This window comes from Loxodonta africana, chromosome 13, assembly GCF_030014295.1.
Source record: "Loxodonta africana isolate mLoxAfr1 chromosome 13, mLoxAfr1.hap2, whole genome shotgun sequence".
NCBI classification, from domain to species: Eukaryota; Metazoa; Chordata; class Mammalia; order Proboscidea; family Elephantidae; genus Loxodonta; species Loxodonta africana.
Genome location: NC_087354.1, coordinates 30414322 through 30432057, shown reverse-complemented (window position 1 = coordinate 30432057; position 17736 = coordinate 30414322). Strand labels below are relative to the sequence as shown.

The 17736-nt window shown below is 43.1% G+C and overlaps 1 protein-coding gene across 11 annotated transcripts in view; it reads right to left on the bottom strand.

The window, feature by feature from the left end:
• Nucleotides 1-17736, bottom strand: part of ZNF710 (zinc finger protein 710) — an 84151-nt gene that overhangs the window by 49267 nt on the left and 17148 nt on the right. The gene's annotated exons all lie outside the window — the stretch shown is intronic.

Here is a 17736-nt window from a genome sequence, read left to right as displayed (position 1 = left end):
AGCCCCCCCCCCCACCCCCCAGCATGGGCACAGAACACACACACACACACACAGGAATTCGGAAACAGGCAGGGCAGCTGGCAACTTCCTGGGGACCCACAGTGCAATCTACTTTTTCAAATAACATAAGCAAAACAACACAAAGAGGCCTCCCTTTCCTGAGTGCAGAGCAAGAGCAGAAGCCACTTCCCAGTGTGGGATCTCATTTAAATCGTGCACAAGAACCCTTCATGGAGGCACTGAGGCACAGAGAGGGAAAGCCAGTGAGGCAAGGTCAAACAGGTGGCGCATGCCCAAGTTGTCAAACCCAGTGGGGCAGGACTCTGAAGACCCCCCTCATAAGCCACCTCACTCTGCTTGGACCAATGAATCTCTCTCTAGGCTCTGTGACCAGGGCTCAAATGAATTCTGTGGAACGAGGCGGAAAGACTCAAAATAGAATGGCCCATTGGTGGCAGGGCCAACCCCCTTCTATATAACTGGCCTCTTGGGACTTCAGGCCTTGTGACTGGGAGGGTGGGGTGGGGGTGAGAAGGCTTCCACCTCTCTCCCATTCCTACTCCCGCTTTCAACTTCTAAATCTTAAAGGCACACCTCCCACTGCAAACTTTCACCATATTTAATATACTCAGTGCTTCTCCAACTTTCTGTGGGGAAGGATGATTTTTTTTTTTTAACCCCTGGCAGTTCTAACACCTACAGGCAGCTCCTGGCTTCTGTGACCTGTGAATGAAAGAGATATCACAGATGCTCCAGCCTGTTCAAGATGCAGCCACTGGCCAGGCACTTGGATGTCGAGTCAGTGTCAAACTGTAAAAGTTTCTAAACACTGCTCAATTTCTATACAGGTAGTCCCCGATTTACGAAGTATCCTAGTTACAACGGACCACACTTAAGAAGATATCTTTTTTTTGTACATGTTATCGTTACTACATCCTCCTGGGAGGAAGTTACAGGAAAATGCATGCAGGGGAGGCAGAAAAAATTGCTGAGTTATGTGAATGCACTCCAAGCATTTGATCAGAATAATATGATGGAAGAGATGGGTGGAAAAATCGTCCATATGGTGAGAACACTGAACTTAACTTGCTATCGCTAATGTGGAACAGCTCATGGATCACAAAGAAGGGGAACTGACAGAACAGGACTCAATGGAGTTTGAAGAGAAAAGAAATGCTGAAAAAAGAAAGAACGAATGAAGTCCTAGAGGAAGGAGAGAAGTTGTTAAAAAATTTCATGAATGGATTAGCTAGAGTTTTTCTAAACTAAATCAGGGGCTTCAGTTGCTTAAAAACACGGACCTAAACCCTGATCGTTTTGCTTTGCTAGAGTCGATAGGCAGGTTGAGGAAGCGGTGAGATGTCACCTCAAAATATATGAAGAAAAAAAGGAAAGGACTGTACAGACAATTCGCACTCGTTTTCTGACTAGAAATGCCACCCCCATTCCCAGGGATAATTCAGATGATCCAGAACCTTCCACAAGCGTAGTTACGACCGCAACTGACGAAATGCCATCATCATCCAACTCTTCTTCCATTGTCAGCGTAAATTTTTATGATTTGTGTTAGTTTTGTATCTATGTATGTATGTATCAAAATATACCTAAGTTTGTATGTAATGTTCCCACCCCTCAAAGGCAAATAAAGATTGGATTTATAAAGATACTGATAATAAAAGGTAATAATAATGAAAAAAAAAATGAGGTATTCGACTTATGTCAGACCTGACCGTCAGTTGTCAGAACGGAAGCCCGTCGTAAGTCGAGGACTACCTGTACTTATCTCCTTTTGGCTGAGTAACACTCTGCAGAACAGCATATGACCATGGTCCCTACTTTGCGTGGCACTGGTCTAAGAATGTATGATTAAAAAAACCCCAAAAAACCAAATCAGTTGCCGTCTACTTGATTCCTACTTACGGTGACCCCATGCATGTCCAAGTCAAACTGGGTTCCATAGGGTTTTCTTTCTTTTTTTAAATAATTTTATTTATTTTGTTGTTTTTCCATAGGGTTTTCAATGGCTCACATTTAGAAAGCAGATCACCAGGACCTTCTTCCAAGATACCCCTGGGTGGACTCAAACCACCAACCTTTTGGTTAGCAGTTGAGCTCTTAACTGTTTGTGCCACAGAGAAAGCCCCAAGAGCTTATAAATGGAAGAATTTTAAATGCAGATTTTATATATTTCCTCTTAAGTGAAAATTCTAGTCTTTGGTAAGACAGCCTCAAATGTGCCCCCTTTTAATATTTCAAATGTGCATCCTTAATTGTCATTTTTGGGGGGCATTAATTTTCCAAGGTCATCTAACTTGTGTCTCCTCTCTCTCAAAAACAGAAATACATTCAGGTTTCTTAAGTGTTTTTGGAAGTTACATGCAACTGCTTGTGGCCTGCTGAGCTCCAGGTAGCTGAGGTTTGAAGGGAATGTTCCGTCAGATGAGAAATTCACGAATGCTTAGTGCGCAGTACAAAATTTGCAATCATTAACCTAGTTCATGGCCCTGCTGGGTTCCTCCAAGTGAAAATCAACTTTGGTTTATACCAGTCCCACCATTTGCAGGTTTAATCTCAAAAGAAAAAGGCCACTGTAACAGTTCATGGTTGGCCCAATTTGGCCCCTAGCAAGACTGGCACCCATGGGTCTCCTAGGAACAACCTGAGGGTGTTTTCAGATGCAGACTCAGGGTTTGAGACTGGCCCAGCTAACTGCATTTTAACAAGCTCCCTAAACCAAACCAAGCCTGTTGCCATCGAGTTGATTCCAACTCAAAGCGACAGTACAGGAAAAAGCAGAACTGCCCCATAGGGGTTTCTAAGGAACGGCTGATAGATTCTAACTGCTGACCTTTTGGGTAGCAGCTGTAGCTCTTAACCACTGCACCACCAGGGCTCCACAATTAGCTCCCTAAAAACCTAAAAAAAGCCTAGTGCCGTCGAGTCGATTCTGACTCATAGCAACCCTACAGGACAGAGTAGGACTGCCCCATTGAGTTTCCAAGGAGCGCCTGGCGGATTCGAACTGCAGCCCTAGCAAGGAATAATAGATGGTGTGGTCTCTGAAGGTGCTCCCATTGCATACCAGGTATGATGGGATGTGATCAGTGGCTCAAAAAGTTTGGTCTTAGCATAGTAAAACAAGCCCAAACAAACAGACAAAACCAACCAGGCTTCCTTCTCTGGGGCGACTACTGTGGGAAGCCCTGGTGTTGAGAGAATTTTCTGTTGTTTAGAACTTCCTGTGGGTCCTTAGGTGAGTCACTTAACCTCTCTGGGCTTCAGATTTTCTCAAAGGAGATAGGATGAATGAAAGCATTGGTTCTCAAATGCTTTCACGTGTTAAAATGCAGATTCTGGTTCAGCAGGTCAGGGGGGCCATAACAGATACTTGGGTTCTAACAAGCTCCCAGGTGACGTCACATCCTGATTCTCCCCAGGGTGCATTTCAACCCCTAGAGTCCATCATTAGCTGCTATACCCATACGGCTTATGTGTTCTTTTTCATTCAGTTCAATCAATGTGTTGGGGATTAAATTCATAACCATCATTCTCATTTATGAACAAATCCACCTCTACCAGCTGTCAGGTCCACAACCTCATAAGACAAGCCTAAGCCACCTATTCAAATGTTTATTTAAAAACAGAAAAAAGCCATTCTGTTTTTGTTGGTATCCATTTGTTCCCAAACAATTCATTAAGCAATTTTGAAAAATCCGAAATAACCCTTTTTGTAGCACTTTGTATTTGTGGAAATATGCCCCTTTCCTGCTGGGTGTCTGTGATGGGAGGCCAGTGAGCAGACTCTGTTCAGCTGGGAAGATGGCCTCACATTCTCTACTCAGCTGGACCTACTTGGCTCCCCCACTGATTAACTCGGCACCATGCCAACCCTCTGGGAGGATGTGTTTAGAGTGAGTGGCCAGAGCCTGGCACATAGTAAACACTCAACTAACATGTTAGTGATGTTCACTGTTGAGGAGATTAAATCCCAGACGTTTGTGATTTCCTGCAAGTCAAGCTCTTGGCAAACTTAACCCTTGCTCTGGAGCCCTTGCCTCTTTCCTCTGTGCCTCAGTTTCCTCATCTATAAAATGCAGATGATATAGTTGCTACTTCTCATGTTTGTAAACTCACTTAGCACAGTGCCTGGCCTTTAGTAAACATTCAATAAATAGCAACTGTTTATATGATTGTTTTTATCAAATTTGAAAGACTGAGAATGACATAAAATCTGTTAAGATCTGAACCAGAATTTGTTTATTCCACACGGTCCACATTTGCACTAACTGCTTTGGCAGTGGGGGACAGTGGTGGTTCAGTGGTAGATTTCCTGCCTTCCATGTAAGATACCAGGGTTTGATTCTCCGCCAATGTACCTTACAGGAGCTACCACCTGTCTGTCAGTGGAGGTTTGCACGTTAATATGATACTGAACTGGTTTCAGCAGAGCTTTCAGACTAAGACAGACTAGGAAGAAAGGCCTGGCAATCTACATCTGAAAATCAACCAATGAAAACCGTATGTATCACAACGGTCCAATCAGCAACCTATCATGGGGAGGGGATGGTGGAGGACGAGGTAGGGTTTTATTCTGTTGTGTATGAGGTTGCCATGAGATGGGGAATGACTCAACAGCAGTTAACAACAGCCCTGGTGTGATTCTGAACAGCCAGAGTGGCACCTGTCCTTTGGTAGGGTCTTGTTGGTTGGACCAGGAGAGCTGAACTCGTTGCTGTTGAGTCAATTCTAACTTACAACAATCCTATAGGACAGAGTAGAACTGCCCCATGGGGTTTTCAAGGCTGTAATCTTTTTGGAAGCAGATTGCCACATCTTTCTCCTGCAGAGCAGTTGGTGAGTTCAAACTGCTGACCTTTCAGTTAGCAGTCCAGCACTTAACCATTGCATCACCAGAACTCCTTCAGGAGAGCTTACCACCCTGCAAATACCCCACTCCATGACACACTAACCTGGCCCGTGTTTGCTCTCAGGGAGACTAGCTGGAGGAAGCTCTCTAAAAACATGTTCATGGGCCAAGCCTCTCTGAGAGGTTTCCCAGTGGGCACTCATCCAGCACACATTTATTATATCCCTAAAACGCCAGGCCTGGGGCTCGGCATTGGAAAATACGACAGCAGGAGCAAACAGAGCCTTCCCCTCCATGAGCTTACAAAGCTGTAAAGTGGGTATAAATTGCTTTTTCTAATTAAAATTTTTTCATTATAAAAAGTAATAAGGTATACTTGGAAAAGGTGGAAGAGAAAAAATTAATAATCCTTTTCATTTGAACACAACCACTTCTTGTGTATTTCTTCCTGGTCCTCTTCATGCTTGTGGTTTCCACATGGTTTTGATCATGATGTATACAATCTGGTGTCCCGCTTGTTTTCCCTTAACTGGATGCCACGGCAATTTTCCATCTTGCATGTCCATAATCAATCATCCATGTTCATAATCACAGAATATGCACATGAGTGCACAGAACGCCATTTGCCTCCCCATTCTCACGCGGGAGGACAACCAGGTTACTTCTAATTTGTCCACACTGCCCCATAAAACGACATCATGCATTCACGCACGGAGAAGCTAAAGGAAAGAAGCAAATGTGTAATTGGATGGTGTCAGACAGGCTTGGGTTGAATAATGCTGCTGTGTGAATGTGGGCAAGTTACTAACCTCTCTGAACCTCAATTTCCCATAAAATGGGCATAAATCCGCCCTCATAGAGTTGAGGAGCAGATTAAATGAGGACAATCAGTAAAACATCCAGGGCAGAGCCTGAGACATAATAGATGTGTGCTTTCCTTTTTTTCACATAGCAGAAGGTCATGATTGTGGCTCTTAAAGGACTTCCCAAAGACAAAGACAGTTTGTAGACACCCTCAGAGCATGGTACAGTAGCTTCCCATGCCCTGTACAAAAACTGTAAAATTCTGGGTGATTCAGGATTTGCAAGATGAAGTATTCAGGGGAGAAGTGACATGTGCTCTGCAACTTACTTCAAAATAGTTCAGGAAAAAAAATACATGAACGGATGGGGCAAATAGGACATGTTAGCATCTGTTATATCTAGGCCATGGTCATAGGTGTATGGGTATTTGCTGTATTATTCTTTCAATTTTACGTATATTTGAAACTTTCAAAATAAAACCTTGCAAAAAACCTTGCTAATTTAAAAGGTGAAAAATGGTACCATCCTTTTAAAAATTTGCATTATGTTCATTTATTTATTCAACAAATATTACTTAAATACAGTAACTGATCTGATCCCTGACCTCATGGAGCTTACCATTAGCATTTCTTTGAGCCAGGCGTTTACTTCCTAATTATATTGTCTGTGCACATTGTCTTCAAATTTAGATCCTGATTTCTTTCAAACCAATGTATATATAAGATTGTTGCAGAACTAAAATATTAACTCTTTGTGTGTCCTTTTTATAATAAATTATTTTCTTTTTCCCCAGGCTCGCAATTACTTTGTAGAAAACATACAGAAGTTATTAATATTTTAATGTAGTCAAGTCTACTGAGTTTTTTTGATGACTTGTTCTATTGATTCTAAACTCTAGACCACGATTTGGTATAAATTGTAACTACTTTTAGTTATTGTCTTAGTCATCTAGGCTGCTATAATAGAAATACCACAAGTGGGTGGCCTTAACAAACAGAAATTTTCTCACAGTTTAGGAGGCTTGAAGTCTGAATTCAGAGCACTGACTCTAGGGGAAGCCTTTCTCTCTTTATGGGCTCTGGAGGAAGGTCCCGGTCTCTTTTGAGCTTCTACTCCTGGGTGATCCCCATGTGGCTTGGAGTCTCTCTTCCACCATCTCTGCTGCTTTCTCTGGCTTGTTTAATCTCTCTTATATGTTATTTTTTTTTATATGTTAACACAAGACACACCCCACACTTACATGAAGAAGAATGCGGCATCAGGATTGGAGGAAGGCTCATTAACAACCTGCGATATGCAGATGACACAACCTTACTTGCTGAAAGTGAACAGAACTTGAAGCACTTACTCATCAAGATCAAAGACTACAGCCTTCAGTATGGATTACACCTCAACACAAAGACTACAAAAATTCTCACAACTGGATGAATAAGCAACATCACGATAAATGGAGAAAATATTGAAGATGTCAAGGATTTCATTTTACTTGGATCACAATCAATGGCCATGGAAGCAAGAGCCAAGAAATCAAACGATGTATTGCACTGGAGAAATCTGCTGCAAAAGACCTCTTTAAAGTTTTAAAAAGCAAAGACATCACTTTGAGGAAGGTGCACCTGACCCAAGCCATGGTATTCTCAATTGCCTCATATGCATGCCAAAGCTGGACCATGACTAGGGAAGAACTGATGTCTTTGTATTATGGTGTTGGTAAAGAATATTGAATATATCACGGACTGCCAGAACAAAGGACAAATCTGTCTCGGAAGAAGTACCCCCAGAATGCTCCTTGGAAGCGCTGGCAAGACTTTGTCTCATGTACTTTGGACGTGTTATCAGCATGGACCAGTCGCTGGAGGAGGACGTCATGCTTGGTAAAGTGGAGGGAGGGTCGTTGGCGAAGACGGCCCTGCACAAGATGGACTGACACGGTGGCTGCAACAATGGGCTCAAACATAGCAGTGAGTTTGAGGATGGTGCAGGACTGGGCAGTGTTTTGTTCTGTTGTATATAGGGTCACTATGAGTCAGAACCAGCCTGGCCCCTAACAACAACAATCCTGCCTCATAAACATAACAAAGATGATCCGTTTCCAAATGGAATTATAACCACAGGCACAGAGATTAGCATTTACAACACACATTTTGGGAGGACACAATTCAATTCATAACAGCTACACATATTTATATTATTATATATTTTACACATACATGTTTTATATTTAACTTTTAATCCACCTGGAATTTACTGCGATATACGGTGTATATTGGAACTTCCTGACCCCAAACTGGTAACCATGTACTGAATAATCTTTTCCTTCCTCATTAATTTGTAATGTCTCTTTTATCATAAGTAAATCTTATTGATTAAGGTCTACTGTTTCTGAGCCATCTTTTCTATGGCTCTGGCTTCTCTCTCCAGTATTGTACTGGTATCACATAATTTTAATTATTGAAACTTCCCAATATGTTTTCTATTTCAAGGGACTAATTAATACTCCTTCCTTTTCAGATTTTTTTTGGACGTTCTTTCCTTATTTGTTCTTCAGTAAACTTCACACTGATTTTTGCCAGGTTTAAAAAAAAAAAAAAAAGGACTTTAGAATTTTGAACGGAAGAATATTAAACCTACAAATTGATTTGGAGAAACGGACATCTTTACAATAATTAGTTTTTCCTTTATGGAAAGGGAATATTCAAGTCCTTATAAATCTCTCTTTTCTGCACTCTTACTAATTCTATGCACTTATCAGTCAATTCTGTGTGTACAATACTATATGCAAATAGCGATCGTTTGTCTCCTTTTCAATATTTCTGTATTTCTGTTTCCATATCATTGTGTTGACTAGAATTTTTAAAGTAACGTTACAAAGTGATGATGATGGCAGGCGTCCTGATTTTGTTTCTGGTTTCAACAGGAATGCTTGTAATATTTCACAGTTAATTATAACATTGGCTGTTGGTTTGAAATAGACATTGTTAATCACCCTACAAATACATCCTTCTATTCTTTTTTTGGTGTATTGATTCAGTAGAAATGGTTGTTCAATTTAATCAATTTTTCCCCTGCATATATTGGAATCAATACAGTTTTATTTCTTTAACCCATTAGCATGACGTAGTTACTATATTAAGGTTTCCTAATATTGACTATTCTTACCTTTTTGCCCCATTGGGTTCTGGTGGATGACTTAATATATTATTGAATTCTACTTCCTACCTAGCATTTTCATTCTTTATTATGGTCTCTTTGCCATGTTTAATATCGGGCTTTTTTTGCTTTATAGAAGGAATTGGAGAGTTCTCCATCTTTTGCTAAGCCATGGAATAGCTCAACGTTATCAGTATTATCAAATTTGAAGTAATTAACTAGCAAAAACACTTGGGACCAGTGTCTTCTTTGAGCAGAGAGAGCAGTGCTTTGATAATGATCTCAATTTTTTTCCTCAATTAGCAACATATACATTTTCAGAAAGGCATCCATTTAATTGAGATTTTTAAATTTAAGCCTCTTGTTCATAAATTTTCTATTATTTTTAGATCTCCTCTGTCTCTACAGCAATGTCCCCTTTCTCATTCCTATTATTTTTTCTTTCTTTTCTCCCTTTTACTTAGCAAATAGATTTGCCAGAGATTAGTCTACCTTATTGTTTGTTTAAAAACAGAATCAGTTCTTGGATATATTTGCTAATTTCACTGTGTTTCTAATTCATTTATTTCTGCCTTTATCGTTACGTTTTTTTCTTTCATTTTCCTTAGGGGCTGTTTTTCTTTTTTTTTCTAAGATCTCAGGTTGAATGCTTGGTTTACTCTCTTTTTCTCTCTCTTCCTTTTTAATAATAAAAGCATTTAAGGCTATGAGAACAGCACCAGCTGCCTGCTATAGGTTTGGTTATGTGCCATTCTGGTTTTCAATGCTTTCTAAATATTTGTCACTATATTCTTTATTCCTTCCTTGACCTAACAGCAATTTAAGAGAATGTTTTAAGTTTTTTTTTTTTTTTCCCAAGTGGTTGGGTTTTTATTTTATTTTGTCTTTAAATTTAAAGTACTAGTGCCTGGGTTTACTGCACGGTGATCAAAGGACACGCCGACTGGCACAATTTCTGTTTTGGGCAGAACATGAGCTCTTATAGTTGGTTACTGGTAGCTGACAGAAATGTTTGCAAAGCATATACTCACTTGCAAAGCCCAAGTGCCTTTTAAAAGTTTTTGCATGCCATTTTTTTTATAATGTTACGTCAAATGAAAAAAAAAAAAAAGATATTAAGTCCAATGTGCTTGCAACCATCTTTAAAATATAGTACATGTATATATACGCATAGACAAAGGCTGAGGAAATATACAAAGGTATTACTCTAGTTAATGAGACTATGGCAATTTTGACTTTCTCTGTCCTTTTCTGTATTGATCAAATTTTCTATATAAGATTTCCTACTTTAATAATAAGATTTCTTTAAATCTTTATTTGCCTAAGGTTTGGTCGCAAAAATGCTCAGCTGGTCAGTGTTTCTGCAAGGTTCCCCCAGGCCAGAGAGTTAAGGAAGCCACTACAAAGGACTTGAGGAATAAATGCATTTGGACCTAAAACAGCATTGACACCTGAAGATGGTATAATAAGCTCTTTTCACACTGGGATCCTGTGAGGGACCCACACTCACTCTCTGGCTCTGGAGGTCCCCCTGGAGGAGAAAATTAATTCCCGGGAGGGCACCCAGGAGAGCCACTTTTGTCCCTCCCTGCTCCTCACCGTCAACCCGAGCACTCCTCCATTACTGTGATGGCCATTTTCCATTAGTGGGGAAGGGCAGGTATGAAAAATAGCCAGCGAAATCCAATGGCTGCAACCGACCTATGTAGGCTTTTCTTTTCTTTCTTCTTCAATTTGAGCATGATCTCTAGGGTCACTCAAAAAAACTACATTTTCAATCTAAGGTCAACTGCCAGAGATCATGTGAATTCAGAAGAACTCTGGCCAAACCCCAGTTCGGATCCTTGGAAACAGTAGAGGCGGTGAGTGTTCTCCTAGGGGGCTCTACCGGCTCCTGCTGCCCACCCCAATTCCACCAGCTCTGGAGAGGGGGCGGCCATATTTCCACAAAGCTGTCTGGTCAGCATGTATGACTGAAAATGCCAGAGAGATCTAGAAGCCTGCTTGGCGACTGCCCACCTTGGGAAGAAATCAGGGACAGAAGCTGAGGGAGAGGTAGCATGGAAGAGAAAGGATGAGAGAGAGATGGATGTGGCAGGAAGTGCTAAGGGGAGAGGGAAGATGGTTGTTCCTGGGAAGCCATCGTTTCATCAGCATAAGCCAGGGCACTGCACAGGCACCGCAGCAGCACTAGCCACCTGGGTGAACTTCCTCTCTCGTATTTATTACCATTACTGGGAGTCATCCTGCACTGGGGTCTTCCTCCTGTTTCTCCCCCCTCCACCCTCACTGACCTGAACCCTCTGTACTAGAAGACAGCAGTAGGGGGCAGAGACAGAAGCATGCCCAGGAAGAAGAGGGCAAAGGTGGGCCACCAGATGTCTCAAGCGGCTTCCTATGCGCCCCAGCATAGCCTGGGGGTGGGGTCCTGGTCTACTGAGTCAAAGGGAAGAAAACACTCTCAGAAAGCTGGCAGAAAAGAATACTGACCAAGGTGCTCTTTTCTACAGGAAATGTATTAAGGTGGCCAAACAAATAAAGGCCAAGAAGAGTGCAGGCGACCAGGCTAAATCAAAACCTAAGACATTTCCTGAATACAACCGAATGCTTCAAAGGCCAGAGTAGCCGGGACGGGGGTCCGGGGACCATGGTTTCAGGGGACATCTAAGTCAATTGGCGTAACAAAAATGTATTAAGAAAATATTGTGTATTTTACTTTGGGGAGTGGTGTCTGGGGTCTTCAACACTAGTAAGCGGCCATCTAAGATGCATCAATTGGTCTCAACCCACCTGGAGCAAAGCAGAATGAAGAACACCAAAGACATAAGAAAAAGATGAGCCCAAGAGACAGAAAGGGCCACATAAACCAGAGACTATACCAGCCTGAGACTGGAAGAACTAGATGGTACCTGGCTACCACCAATGACTGCCCTGACAGGGAACACAACAGAGAATCCCTGATGGAGCAGAAGAGTGGGATGCAGATCTCAAATTCTCGTAAAAATACCAGATTTAATGGTCTGACTGAGACTAGAGGGACCCCAGAGGTCATGGTCCCCAGACCCTGTGTTAGCCCAAAACTGGAACCATTCCCGAAGCCAACTCTTCAGACAGGGATTGGACTGGACTATAAGACAGAAAACGATGCTGGTGACGGGTGAGCTTCTTGTCTCAAGTAGAGACATGAGACTACGTGGGCAGCTCCTGTCTGGTGGCGAGATGGGAAGGCAGAGGGGGACAGGAGCCAGCTGAATGGACACGGGGAACACGGGGGAGAGAAGGAGTGTGCTGTCTCATTAGGGGGAGAGCAGCTAGGAGTACATGGCAAGGTGTGTATAAGTTTTTGTATGAGAGACTGACTTGATTTGTAAACTTTCACTTAAAGCACAATAAATAAAACAAAAAGAAGTGCAGGGCTGAGCAAAGAGATGCTGGTGGATGCCAGCTCCACAGTGGAATGCCTTATTTCATGGGAAGGCTCACTGCCCATGTATGGCTTGGGTAAGGGGCTTGCAGGAGGTCCTCATGATGTCAGCAGGGCAAAGAGATCAGAGTTCTTTCTCCATAGCTCTGTCCATCCCCCTCCTTCCTACTCTCTGCCCTGGATGTTCTGCACAATGACCTTCAAGCGTGTTTCTCTTCAAACCTGATGTCACCTACAGGTGCCAACTTCCTGCCCTCTGTGCCTACACAACAGGCTGACCCACCCAAATCAGAATGCCGCCAAAGGGCTTCCAGCCACCAGCCCTATTCTTTGGAAGAGTGCTCTCTAGAGAAGGGGTGCTTCATAGCCAGCAGAGGAGGAACTTGCTGAAGGAGGAGACAGCAGATCTTTCAGCCGTATTTTTTTTTTTTTTCCAATCTCTCCAGTGGCTCATCTGACACCCTCTGCATCTCCTGCTTCACTTTTCTGCTATGTCCTATGAGTTCGGTTGCCAAGTGTGGATGGATTGCGAACTTTGGACTTAGATACACCTGGGTTCAAATCCCACTATCATCTCTTATACGTGTGAGATCTTGAGAAGGTGATCACCTTCACGAACCCTAGTGTCCCTATCTTTAAAATAGGGACAGAGATGCTGTTTCTCACAAGGTCATTGAGTTAAAAGAGTCTAGCCCAGTATCCCACCACCCAACTGTCAAATTGTTGTACTGTGATGGACAGGTTTCAGCAAAGCTTCTAGATTAAGACAGACTAGGAAAAAAAAGGACTGGTGATCTACTTCTAAAACTTAGCCAGTGAAAACACTATGGACCACAACAGAATATTCTTTGATATAGTGTTGGAAGATGAACCCCCTAGGTAGGAAGGCACTCAAAATACACAGTGGCTGCAACAACAGACTTGAGCAAACCAATGATTGTGAAGATGGCACAGGACCAGGCAATGTTTTGTTCTGTTGTACATGGGGTCGCCATGAGTCGGAGTTGACCTGATGGTAACTAACAACAACAAAGCCCAGAATCTGGCTTGTAGCAGGTGCTCAGCAAACATTGGTTCTCAATCTCTTCCCCTTGCCAGGATCAGGGGAAATCTAGTCTGAAGAGCCATGCCCTGATGTAACATTTCTGGAGAGCTCCCTACATTTCCAAGTTGATTCAGTCATTATAAACACATATTAAGAACACACCTCTCCCCAAAAAGAACACAACCCAATAGAAGAATTTCACTTGGGATTATTTCTTGGTAAATTTTTAGAAATGCAATTGAACACAGAAAAAGTGCTTTCATAAATTATTTGTAAACAGCAGGTGTGAAGTGGAAATTTTAGGTAAAATGAGAAAGAATTCAAGCAAAAGCGCTGTTATTATCTCTCTAAGGGGTTTCTCAACTTTCCGGTCAACATTTCCAGGGGAATCTCCCTACGTGAATGGGACAAAAACACAAGTCCTCCCTGGTTTATACTATAGTGATGTGATCGTGTTGTTCTTCACTCAGAACCCACTGCTGGCTCCCTCAGGCCTCATGATGAAGCCCAAGCCTTCTGACACACCCCAGATTGGCCTCTGCCTATTCCTCCAGCTCCACCTTCTCCCATCCCCACCACCCTGTTCACACTAAACCACCTCTGACTCCTAACGCATCCTGTTCTCTCTGCCTTTGCATGTTCTAGACCCCATGATGGAATGCCCCGTTCTCCTTCTGCAGAGACTCAGCTAAACACTGCCTCCTCCAGGCGGTCTTCCCTGAACCACCACGTCCCCAGTCCCAATAACATTGAAGAGTTAGGTTCCCTTCCTGTGCTCCTGTTTACATACCTCATACCACATCTGGGACTGGGGGGATCCTTGGGGACAGGGGCCATGCCACTATCCTTTATATCACAGAATTTGGCACATGATAGGAGCTTGGTAAATATTTGTTGATTAAATGAAGGAATAAAAAGATGACAAGGGGTTTTTTAAGAGAAAAGAGCATTCAGGACTGCACAGGCTTCTCCCCCATCTTCCGAGCCCTGTGGTCCATAGGTGCGATGATAACCATGGATGACACACACAGAGTGCACAGCTTGAGAAGTAGGTTCATGACCCCATTTTACAGGTCATGAAACCAAGGCTCAGGGAGAGTGTGGCTCATCGGAGGAAGGATGGTGAGCTAAGACAGAAAGCCATGGCTCCCCTGATCCTGAGTCCTGGGGCTTGAAGTGAGGTTCTCTGAGCCCAGTTAAGTAGGGAGAGTTCTTTCAGATCTGTTCCTACCCATGGGGAAAAGACTGGCTGTTTTATGAGGTTTCCATTCTACAAAGAACATGGGGACTAGAGCTCCCAAGACCAAGAAGGTGGCAGGTCAGAAAATGGAACACACACTGGAGCAAACATTTGACTCTGTCAGGCCACAGAGAGCCGAGACCCTTACCCTCAGACCCAACACCCCCAAACTGCTAAGGACTGGGGTGTCACACCCTGCTTCACAGGACACCAAAGCTGCCCACTACTTGTGCCCTTAGTGGGTACAACACCATTAAAAGTGGGCCCACTATTTCCTAAAATCTTAACTGGCTAAGAAGCAAAGTGACAAGTGTCATCTGACTCTAGGGTAGCAGTGTGGGATCTGTGACACGGTGTCATACATGGGGAGGACAGAGTGTGGAATGGGATGGGCCATTCAGGGAAGAAAGGGAGGATCGGAAAGATAAGAGATCTCATCCACTAGGCAGATAACGGGGCTAAAATGACAAAGGAACTCCAAGCTGTCGCTGGTGCTGTGAGAGAAAGAAAGAGCATATTAGATTTTAAACAAAGCCCACCCCAAGGGAAACATCCAGCCTTCCTCTCCCAACCTGCGCCTCTCATTTCCAGCACACGAGACGGCAGGTTCATATAAACCGAGACGTCATGTTCATATAAACCGAGACGTCCCTCATCTCAAGGGGCTGGGGTTTTGTGTTTTTGTTTTCTGTAACCTATACGGGCAGCAGCTGGCATGCTGTGTCTCTTGGGTAGGAGGCAGCTCAGGCCTCCATAGCCCCTATGGCCTTCCTGCCAGGCCTGAGGAAGGAGGGCCAGCTTTGGCTGGGCCTCAGCTGGGCCAGTGCTGCTGGGACAGGAGGACAGAGGGGGAGGGGAGCCAGCAAACTGAAGAGGGAAAGCGCAGTGATGTGGTTGGATGTGCCCAGTCCAGACGGTGGACACCGATCTAGGCGTCAGCAGGAGCAAAAAGGAAAGAAAAAAGCTAAGGAGAACGGAAAGTCCCCAGAGACCTGATGAACTGCCATAAAGACTGAGTGCTATGAGGGAGCTAATCCGTGACTCCAGGAGGAGGAAGAGAGAGGAAAGGAGGAAGAGACAGTGAGGAGCAGGAACAGGAAGGCCCAATTTAGCCTAAGCAAATGCTACTTCCTCAGTAATTCCATCAAATCTCATCCCCCTCCCCCACCCCAGGAGATGACTGAGGAATCGGGCTGCAAGGGGCTGTCAGTCTGAAGCAGTCAGAGGCCTGCACAGGAAGTCTTCTGTCCTCCCACCCCCACAAACACCAGCCCAGACAGGGAGGACCAGCTTGGCGTTTGTCCATTTGCTAGCCGTGGTCTCTGGTGTTAGGGGAGGATGTTTGTTTTGTGAGACTCCTCTTGGAAGAAAGACCAGTTCACTGACAGACTCTGGAGTCCTCAAAGCCAGCTTTGCTCCAGGAGCCCCCAAGGATGGACACCTTGAGATGGTTTCCCTGGGGAGCCTCATGCCTGCCCAGATGCCTAGAGTTGGAAGAGTTAGAAGACAAGGTCACCAGTTCCCATCGCACACAAAGGAGCAAGGATGGGAGACGAGCTTTCACAAGTCTTATGGTGACCTGGGTCTCTCAGGCCTTTTCCTGGCCACTGGCTTTTTTGTGCGTGTGGTAAATATCTACGTAATAAAGCATTTGCCATTTCAAGAACCTTCACACGTACAGTTCAGTGACATTAAATGTGCTCATCATGCTGTCCAACCATCACCATTCCCAATTTGTTCTATCACCCCTAACAGAAGTTCAGTGTCCCCTAAAACCACTGACCAAATGCTTCAACCAAGATGTGTAAGACATTGGAAGAGGTATCTTAAAAACTCAGAACAGCATTTTAAAAGAGTAAAGCTTAATTTTCAGCTAAAAGCGATCAAAATACTGCACAATGTTTCTTTGGAGGTAAATTTAACCATCTAAATCAAGAGGCCTTAGAATGCATCCTTGGCCCAGTGATTCTCGTCTACAAATGTAGCCTAAGGAAATAATCAAGACTGTGGACAAAAATATCCAAGGATGTTTACCACCAAACCAAAACTCAAACCCATTGCCATCCAGTTGATTCCAACTCATAGCAACCCTATAGGACAGAGCAGAGCTGCCCTAGGGTTTCCAAAGCTGTAATCTTCATGGAAGCAGACTGCCACATCTTTCTCCTGCAGATGGATGGTGGGTTTGAACTGCTAACCTTTTGGCTGGCAGCTGAGTGCTTAACCACTGTGCCACAAGGCCTCCTTGATGTTACCAATGTTCTTTTTTTGTGTGTGTGCTTTAGGTGAAAGTTTACAGCTCAAGTTAGTTTCTTATTCAAAAATTTATACACCTGGTTCTATTCCTGGTTCCCCATGTCCATTTATCCAGTTTCCTGACCCTTCCTGCCTTCTTGTCTTGTTTTAGGGCAGGAGTTGGCCATCTGGTCTTGTATATTTGATTGAACTAAGAAGCACGTTCCTCACGTGTGTTATTGTTTTAGAAGCCTGCCTAATCTTTGTCTGACAAAGATTTGGCTTTGGGAGTGGTTTCAGTCCAAGTTAGCAGGTTATCTGAAGGCCATAATCTTGGGGGCTTCTCTAGTCACTGTCAGATCAGTAAATCTGGTCTTTTATCATGAATTTAAATTTTGTTCTACAATTTTCTCCTGCTCCAGGACCCTGTATTATGATCCCTGTCAGAGTTGTCGGTAGTGGTAGCCAGGCACTATCTAGTACCTTTGGGCTCAGGCTGGTGGAGACCACCACAGTGTTCTTTGTAAGTGAGAAAAAGAGGAAACAACCTAAATGAAGGAGAATGCTTAAATAAGTTATGATTCATTTGTTTAAAAGAGTACCATGCAACCCTTTAAAGTGACTTGGAGAATATTTAACCCAACAGAAATTTCAATTAACATATTGTTTAAGTAAAACAGTGTTTTATTACTTTTTTTGGGGGAGGGGGCTCCCCAGGGTATGTACAGTATGAGCTCATTTTTTAAAATGAAAAGATTTTTGCTGGAAGATTATGTAATATACTAAAATATTAAATTGCAGGTGGTTTTTATTTTCTCCTTTTTGCCTATTTATACTTCTTAAATTTTCTGCAATAATCATGAATCACCTTGTAACAAGAAAAAAAATCAATAAAAGCTATTTTCTAAAAAACAAAAAAGGAATATACTAGTAAGATCTAAGACATTATTCATTCCTTGGACATTCGAATC